The sequence below is a fragment of the Empidonax traillii genome, unplaced genomic scaffold, assembly GCF_003031625.1.
Source record: "Empidonax traillii isolate 1590-97213 ecotype Southwest subspecies unplaced genomic scaffold, ASM303162v1 scaffold1343:size146073, whole genome shotgun sequence".
Taxonomy (NCBI): domain Eukaryota; kingdom Metazoa; phylum Chordata; class Aves; order Passeriformes; family Tyrannidae; genus Empidonax; species Empidonax traillii.
Genome location: NW_020956536.1, coordinates 19,627 through 29,221, shown reverse-complemented (window position 1 = coordinate 29,221; position 9,595 = coordinate 19,627). Strand labels below are relative to the sequence as shown.

Sequence of the window (9,595 nt, the reverse complement as noted above, 5' to 3'; positions counted from 1 at the left end):
TCCAGTAACAGCAGTAAACACTGGACCAGAGAGGTACTCAGTTCATTTGCTTTACCTTACTGACAAGTGGTTTATGGAAACTGCAAAACTGCAAATGCAAGCAGAAGTGCAAGGGAGGATGCAACTTCATTGTGATCCCCTCTCCGTGGTCACCGTGGCTATTTGTGCTTTGTTCCACTCTATTTACAAATTATCAAACATATTGACCACAGCTTTGTGTTTTGAAATCAAGAAGGCAAAGAATCCATTTTTATTACCTTTGTAAACCTTTTTTTATTTAACCTGGTAATAGAACTACTCAACTGTGTGGCAAGATCTCAATTAAAATTTGCCTTAGCTCCAGGAGCCACATAGGCAAATGCTCCAGCTGTTATCGAAGTTGGTTTCCCAGTAAAGGCTGTGCTCCGTTATCAGATTCAGTTATGCAGTACATAGATCTCTACTTTCCAGCCAGCAGCATTTCAGAGGGTGGTTTGAAAGCTTTCAGGCTCTCCCAGTGATTGCTTCACTTTTCTTTCACAGCAATTACAGTCTCTTCATTTAATTTCAATGGAAACTTTAGCGTTTTAGACCTTGCCCATGTCGCTGAATGCTCATCTCTGGATCTTATTTCCAGTCCCCAGGAGGACTGGTTTTGATGACCTAGTCTGATTACAGCATCTTTGACAGCTTTAAAGGAATTTGCTCTGGGGAAGGAGACAGCTGCTGCTCTGATGACGGATTTTTCTGAGCAGGCCTCCCAAGCTAGATATGTCAGTGTGAGATGCTGCCTACGTTTTTCATTGTGACCAACAGGTACGTCTAAAAAAGGCTGTGTGTTCTTGCCTGCATAGGCCAGTGTGCAGAAAGCCTCTGTTGTTAAACTGCTTAACCTGTTTCTGTCAAAATGCTGCAGCTTCTTGGCTTCTTTTCCCTTATGTTGTATATTCAGCCTCTCTGAAAACTGTGGGCCAAATCTTTTTTTCTGGTGTAAAGTGGCATTGATCCTTCCGTTTGTACAGACTTCAGATCAGGAACAGTCTCTTTACCAGTACCTATAGTTTTTGTACAGCTCTGATCTTAAACAAGACTTATGAACATGAACACATTATTTATGAACTATAGTAACCCTTATTAGGAGCTACAATAAAATCTCTTAGCAGACTTTTTAGAATTGAATCAGTATAAAAGCAATATGAGAACCTGTTTCCCTAGAGCCTGCTTTTCATGAATGTTGAAAACAAGATAGACAACATTTCAGTTCCCAAACAGCCCTCTTTATCTCCAGAAAGCAGGTCTGATCTGCTTAACACAGTGTGAATTAGGAAAGCTCTATGTTCTCTTCCTAATGACATTCCTAAACATGGGAATTTAACTCCATTTTGCTCCGATAAGGCACTTAGTGTGAATGGGTCATTATTCAGACAGGAATATTTTGCAATAAAAGGTTTTGACAAGTATCTGAATTTACAAAGTTCTTTATATTCATCCTGGAGCAGCTACTTTATTTTTTTAGGGAGGAAATAAAACAAAGATTTCAGATAGGAGGGCCAGAATTACCACTGCATGTACCTTGGGGAGAGTTAAGACTGGGGAGAATTAATCCCCAAGACATCTTCAGCCTTGGTTTTGTAAAATGGGTAAGCAGGTAGCTTGGAGGTCTGAGAGGTTTTTGGTGCACTGGAGTGATACACTGAACTGACAAGTGAAGGTGAAAACTACTGGTGCCACCTGCTCCAAATTCTCCAAATTCCTCTTTTGTATTGTTTATTTATGTTTCACATCCCTAGTGGAAAAAAAAATAGAAAAAAAAATAGAAAAATAAAGGAGGGATGTGGTGCCATTTTGCTGCCTTGCAGTTTATTTGATTCGTATTTGGCAAAGACAAAGGAGCTGAAGGTGTCCTTTCTGAAATAACAATGGGGAGCACAGAACAGAGAGTGTGTTGTGGCCATGCAAAGCCCCAGCTCTGATTAGTCTGGCACTTCTTGGTGTCTTTCTGTAACACTGATGCTGGCTCTCAGGAGATCCTCCTGAAAGACATGACATAGTGATGGATCCAGGAGCCGCCTCTCTATGGGCTAAAGAACTCCTCTCCCCTTCTAATCTCAGATGTGCTTTCTGTAAATGCTTTAGGCAAGGGACATGTTTTGCATCTAAGGAAAATTTTTAGGTTTCAGGAAAGTGTATCTTTATCAATATACCCACCTGTCTGAAACAGGAGAGACACCCAAAACCTGGATCACTCATCAGTCTGCTAGCAGGCTGCAGACATGTCTTCAGCATTTGCTGCCACCATGACAAGTGACAGGCAAAGCCACCCACCACAGCCTGAGGCTGGAGGACCAGGTGGGGAGTAGGCTTGCTACTGGGCTTAGAAATGGGAACCAGGTATTGTGCAGAGCTGTCTGAATATGAGGAAAATTCATGTAAAAAGAAGGTAGTGTGAAGTACACAGATACTTTCTTCATTCACGTACTTTAAGTAGGGTGTATTAGTAGATTATTCAGAGTATATTATTCAGAAATGTCAGTGCATTAGGAGTGCCAGAAATGCTAGAAATTCACCACTTCTAATAAGATAGTGATAGCAATCCAGGCAGTGAGAATGTGACAGTGAAACTGTCCTTTTGGCAGAAGCCAGTAGAACCATAGCTCAAGACAGCAGAGTGCCAACCTTGCAGTCAGATTTTGCCCCTCTCGGTAATGTTACCTTAAAGAGAGGAAAATGAGAAATTATTGCTTTGGTCACAAGAAACTTGATATCTGTGTTTTGGGATCAGCATACTTTGTTCTGCTCTTTGGGCTTCCTATTGCTTTGCTTAACAAAAGAGAAATGCTATTACGCCTGGACTAACAAATTTCCATTCACTGCAGTATTCTGTTGGAGCTGCAAGGAGAAAGGCAGATCAATCAAAGTGCAGGGATATGTTTTGCTCACTTAATGGAGATTTATCAGTCCCACAGATGTGAGTGGCAGAGGTGAAATCCTGCCTGGGTTCCACATGCAGAGCTCTTCACTGGAGTCAGTGGCATCGCTGACTGTGGAGTGAGGAACAACCAGATATCCTTTTACCTTGTTTTAGAAATGCTGCACAAAAAAAAAAGACTTGTAAAGAAAATATAACAGTCAAACAGAAGGCAACTAATCTTTAAAGAAGTCTTATAGCATCCCTTGTTAATAACCTTTTGATTTGGACTGTCAAATATATCACCAAAGAAGTTGACACTATTTCCCAGCTTTGGCATATCCATGCATCAAATGACAAATGCTGCCAGAAGCAGGAGTGTCAGTAAAAGGTGACACTCTGCAGCCTCAGAGGTGTCACAGAGGCAGGAGAGAATTTCTGGGGAGGAGGAATGGTGGCGTCACCTTTCCATCATCTTCAGTTTAGAGCTGGAAAGAGCCTCTTGGCCCAGTATGCTCCAAAAAGGTTCTAATATTTTCTCAGCTTTCCAATACAGAGGGAGAAATGCTAACACAAGGTAGGAAGTATAAGAACAATCTCAATACTTCTCCAAGAAATGCTTGCTAGAGTGGGTATAATGCACAAAAGAGAGAATGTAAGACATGGGACTAGCTCTCTGTACCCAAAAGTTTTGCCTCTGTCAGGGAATAGTCATATAGTCAGAATCATATAATAGACCAAGAGCTCAGCTTTGATGTTCCTTCCTTTATTAATTCAGCATCTCCCCAGCTGTCCCATGAAGCTTTATTCCTTGCCTTTGCATTTGTCTGGTTTTAGAAGAAAAGGCAATGCAATTTCCATAGTTTCATTGAGGAGACTGATTGAAAGGCTCATACATTTGAGATGATGAAAAATATGCTGATGAAAATGCTCCACATTGGAAAGAAATGCACTTGTTTAAGCAGAGTTGATTCTGACCAATTTATTAATTTAAGCTGAGAGGTTTCCTGGTCCCGGACCAAATTTCTGCTAAGAATGAAGGAAAGAATGGGGAAGAAAGAGAGAGAGCTGAGCTGTTACAAGGCAGCTAATAACAAGCTGTATCCTAGGGGCATTGCGTTTGAAGGATCTGATGCAAACCTGCCAGGGATCAGAGCTGGACCCTGGTTTCCCACTACTCTCAAAGCACATCCTGCTCTCAGATACCCCATTGTAAGACACAAATTGTCTTGGTGTGAGCAGGGCCCTCCAGCTCTGCTGCAGAAATACCAAAGGATGCTCTGCTTTGGAATGAAAGCACAACTTAAATTTTCAGCTTGCATGTGCAAAACATAACTGGCTTTCAGCCTGACTTATTTATATAGTCTGATGTCCACTAGTGTTCTTTGATGTTCTGCCTGAATTTACCCTTGCTTATTTTTCTTGCCTCAGTTTAAATTCAGATGCAATTGAATGTGGGCTCCAGAAGCACTGAGCCAGTTTTGGAAATTGTACCAATTACTCTTTGTTAAACTGACTTATTTTACTCCACAATCACCAGTCTCCAGGGCTTGGAGAGGTGGAGGAGAGAGACTTACATTCTAATTACAAAAACAAATATCATCATTAAAAGACTTAATGTTAATGTAAAGCAGCTGCCAATGACAGAGGGATTTGACACTTGCTTTTCAGAATCTTTATCATCCAATATTACCATGCGAACCCTTTCCAAATCATGGGTTTTTTCTTCATTTGGGCTTTTCTTACACTTCAATCTGCTATTTTCTCCATTTTTCTGCTCTTCTTTCATGTCATTAATCTAATCTAATCCCCTTCCAAGGTGACACTGCAAATGGAGCTCAAGAGCATTCACATCAATGGCTTCAAATCATCTTATGTAGCAGTGCCTGTGTCTAGGTGCTTTGTGACTCCCTTGGCTTCTTCCCTTCCCATTGCTGTCAGTCCCACTTGCTGCGCTTCTCAGGGCCAGTTTGGCATTAATGGCTACCAGGTTTCTGAAATCCTTTAAGGACAGACAGTGGCTCACAGAAGTCAATTGGAGTCTTTTGATATCTGGGATTTAGAAAAAACCACTAATCCGCTTCTGAGGCTATATCCTGCAGTCATCCTAGCTGGATTTCTCCTCAGGTCAAAGCTCACCCAGGAAAATGGGCAGAAAACTCCAATCAACACAACAGTGAGCACAAAGTGATTACTGCTAAAATGGAACTCCTGAAGATAATTCCACTTTTGCTGCTTCTAAACGGGTTTCTTTACGTGCCTCTCCTCTTTTGTGCCAGCTCAGATGTCTGCCTGCTGGCAGTGGGTTCCTCCCTCTCAGTCATCTCAGGCTGATGGCAGCCCTGCTATCAATAGCAGCCCAAATGCTTTAGGCAGAGGTTCCAGTTCCACTCCTTTTTGTTCCTAAAGTATAATAAATGTGTGGCAAAACCTGACTCAGAATGACCTCAGTCACTGCAGCCCTGTCCATCTCACACATCCCATATCAACAGGACTGGCTGGATTCAGTGAGCCAACAGCAGATATTAGCATTTGGTTACTTGGTAACTCTTAGTTGATCAATACATGCTTTACATTTAAGATCCCAGTGACAGGATAATCAGAACAAATTAGAAAACCTCAAGTGGAATAAACCTAATGGCTATGGGACATTTCTAAAATAAAAACGCATGTTGAATCACAAATAATAGCTTGGCTGCAATCTCGGGAGTGTAATTATGAAATGGATGTGGAATCATTCTGTAATTATTTAGAAAGTTCATTTCAGCAGCCAAAAATTCTCTCTGTGTTTACTATATGTCATCACAAGTCCTCTGTGGTTATTTGTAACATCTTCCTGGAAAGACACGAGTAAGAGGAGCAATTTTAAGAAATGGAGACAGACCTATGCCTTTTGTAAGTTAGTGGATTCGTGCCAGGGATGAATGGAGACCAGGTTCCTCAACAGAGTTAAATCATTTCCAGTCAGTCCAAATAGAGCAGAGATAGCTGTGCCCTGCAGTGGCGATGGTTGTCTCCGTATTGCAAAACCCCTCAGCTCTTCTGCTCAGTGCTTGTATTCTTTGCCTCAGAAAAGAGCCCAGTTCAAAACCAGTACAAACCTGTGCACACTGTGGATTTGAAACTGGTGCCACAGCTCCAGGAAGACAATTATCACTTTGAAGGCCCTGCTACATGGTCCCTCTGTACTCGCTACTGGTGAGGACACGCCTTGAATCCCGTGTTCAGTTTTGGGCCCTTCACTACAAGAAAGTCATTGCAGTGTGTCCAGAGAAGGGGAATGGAGCTGTGGAAAGGTCTGGAGCACAAGTCTTATGAGGAGCAGCTGAGGGAGCTGCTCTAGTTTAGACTGTAGAAAACAAGGCTCACTCTCTACAACTACCTGAAAAGATGCAGCCAGGTGGTGACTGGCCTCTTCTCCCACGTAACAAGCAATACAGTTAGAGAAAATTGCCTCAGGTTGGACCAGGGGAGGTTTAGATTGGATATTAGGAAAAATTTCTTCACAAGAAGGGTTGTCAAGCGTTGGACTAGACTGCTCAGGGAAGTGGTTGAGTCACTGTCCCTGGAGGTATTTCAAACACATGTAGATGTGGCACTTGGGGACATGATTTAGTGGTGGGCATGGCAGTGCTGGATTAGCAGTTGGACTCACTGTGACCTTTAAGGTCTTTTCCAACCTATTCTGTGTTTCTACATCTGCATATAAAGCCATGGCTCTGCCTTCAGAAATGAGTTTTGTTGTGATGGATCAGATGGCTGCGTGTGATAATACCATCCCTAATCTAATTTTTATGAAGATTAGCAATCCAGACCCACAGTTCCTGGATGAATGGCCCCCGGTCTGCCTATTTGCATCAAAGGGGAATTTATAGATCTGTGTGATCACTGAGAGCTTCCAGCATGGGGTAGTAATATCTAAAGGGCAGAGAGAAGGTCTCATTGGAAGGATAACCCTGTGGGTCCTCACAGAGCACCACAGGGACTGTTGATGCTGCACTTTGTGCTGATCACAACTGCCCTTCCTTGGGGAAAAATGCACCTCGATACACAGATCTCTGGGCATCACAGGAATTAATGGATATACAGAAAAGAAAACTGCTTTCAGCCTGGCTGGCTACACATGCCAAGTGTTATCAGACCATCTTCCCATCAGTGCTCTGTCTTCGTTATGCTTTGTTGTTAGTCAGGTTTTTTTCCCCAACTCCACCAAAACTCCTCATTTTGGTTGTTAGTCAGGTTTTTTTCCCCAACTCCACCAAAACTCCTCCACCAGACAACAGATTAATCATGACCCTTCAGAATGTGGAATAGAAACGCGCAACCCAAAGAGCTGAATTTTGTCTTGAGGCTGGGATTTACACAGTGCTTTCCCTACTGGAAGGTTGAGGTGCAGAAACAGTGCCATACCACACCACGTGAGTGTCCCACAACTTTCAGCAGTAAACCTGTTTCTCCAGAGGCAGAAAAAGGAAAAAGGCAGCGGCTAATTATATTCTATGAGGCAATTTGCCTTGTTATTTCCCGATGTGCTCCCTGACTAGTGGAAAATCACTCTTGGCAAATACAAAATTTACCTTGCTTCCAAAAGGTGCATCTCTAAATTATTAATCAAGAGTACACAGGACCGCGAAAGGTGGAATACTGAACAAAGGCTCAATTGACGCTCTGGAAGTTGAGGAAGATACGGAAGACTCCTCTCTAATTTATTTATTCCTTTTCTGTTCTGTTATCCTGATATGCTGCTTCCAGTTACCACTGCACCCCGCATTGTATGGTATTACGTGATTTTGTTTTCACATTGTTGGATATAAAGTTACTTCATTATTAATATATATGCACTGTGCATATCCATAAATATTGAATATATACGTGTGTGTAAACCTACTGGAAGTGTTAATAGTTAAGATAAACGAAGTCCATTATTGCAATGAGTGACTATTTCTATGACCCTATTTGCAATAAAACCAGATTCAATGATATGAGAAAATTGCTAGGTTTCAGAATAATTGAACTGGGCCAGATGAATCCTCACAAAGGCACCATTTACAAAGTACTTTGCTTGTCTAAAATATTTATTCCTGCAGAAGGAAATGGAAAAAGAGTTCATATGGTTACACAGCTATCCTATGAGTGTAAAATTGTTTTATCATGTTATGTTTATTTCCTAGACATCTTCCACTGGGGTATTGCAGAAAAAATACTGGCTATGCAGTTAATTCCTTTGTGTGGACTGTTCATATTTATTCTCTGGGAAGTCAATCATGTTTTGTTCAGGCTTGTCTTGTTTTTCTGCTGAGCAAACACTTAAGCAACCCCTTTCTTGTAAAAACTTATTTGCATATACAATATGCAGCATTCAACATCGGTGCTACACAGAGAATTGAAATGTCTTTGCTTTCCCTCCTGTGTACCATGGGAAGTAGTGGAGTTCTTTCTGAAAATGTTCCTGTTGCTCTTTAAGACTGCAGTATATTGTTCATGTTTAAGGACTGCATCAGTAGTTAGAGATAATTTTAGTTTGTCTTGTATTGAAAGCCTGGATAGATTTTTACTATGAAATGTTCACAGCAAAATGCTTCCAAGCAATCTACAGACAAAGAATTACTCCCAGCAATTATCCACTGAATAAATCTGAATAATGAATACATTCACAAAAGTCACTATCTATTTGTGAACAATTAGCTGAAAGAAATAGAGGTGACACTGGCAAGCTAAATAATTCATTTATGAATTATTTGTCCAGCTTTACTTCTCACATATGTTGCATGAAATGAGATCAAAGCTTAGATGAAAAATTATTTTAAAAGGAAGGGTAACGTTAAAGGAAATTCTTCCAGCTTCCAATGCAGAAATCATCTCACTATCATAACTATTATTTATTATCAGTGATTTCAGAGGCTAGTGAAGTTATTTTCTGGCATCTTTTACTTTGTGCATTAAGCTATGTTTTATTTCTAACATATAACCAATTTTAGGTTGTTAGACTGCAACTGAAAGCACTTAATAGGAATGGAGCTGTCCATGTTATGAGATTTGAACTCCTGACATCTTTATTCACTGGAACTTGAGTGCCCAGGTAACTACTAATTATTCAAGCATTTACAACCATTACTATCAATATAATTAATACATTGTGGAATAAAAGTGAGAATGGAACTATGAAATGATCGTTCCTGGCATTTAGATAACAGTCTTTAATGAAAACATATATAAATTACCCAATTATTTTTCAATCAAGTGAACAGAAAATTTGTTTACATTTAAGGGAAATCTAGAACTGAAAAGAAATGGTTTCTGGCATCAAAAATTATGAATGTTGTCTCCATATGTCTGTTTCTTGAAAACAACTACTCCCATCGACTATTCTGTCTGGGGTTTTTTGAGAAATTACCAAAAAGGTTTTGACCAATTGCTTAGAAAACTTTGAGGCCTTTCTTTTAACAAAACCAGATTCGGTGAAAAAGACAGGAACAAGGTTTTTCATTCAGGTGTAAAAGTTTGCGAGCTCACTGCCACTCTCTTCAGGAATAAGAGGCTGCACAAGATCTTCTTATGTGCCTTATTGGGTGACACCAGTAAAAATGGTAGCAAATGATTATCACAATAAGAGGAAGGAGGAACCAGAAAAGATGCCAGGACCATGGTTTGGTAGGATTTGTCACCTTTCTGTCTAGGACCTCCTGCGAACAAAATTTTGAAGAATGT

The 9,595-nt window shown here is 40.7% G+C and overlaps 1 protein-coding gene across 3 annotated transcripts in view; it reads left to right on the top strand.

The window, feature by feature from the left end:
• Positions 1–674: 674 nt before the first annotated feature.
• Positions 675–9,595, top strand: part of CUNH14orf180 (chromosome unknown C14orf180 homolog) — a 21,660-nt gene continuing 12,739 nt past the window's right edge. For all 3 annotated transcript variants that reach the window (XM_027906705.1, XM_027906706.1, XM_027906704.1), the window contains exons 1-2: positions 675–795; positions 8,866–8,966. The gene's annotated coding sequence lies outside the window, so the exon portion shown is untranslated. The remainder of the gene's footprint in view (positions 796–8,865; positions 8,967–9,595) is intronic.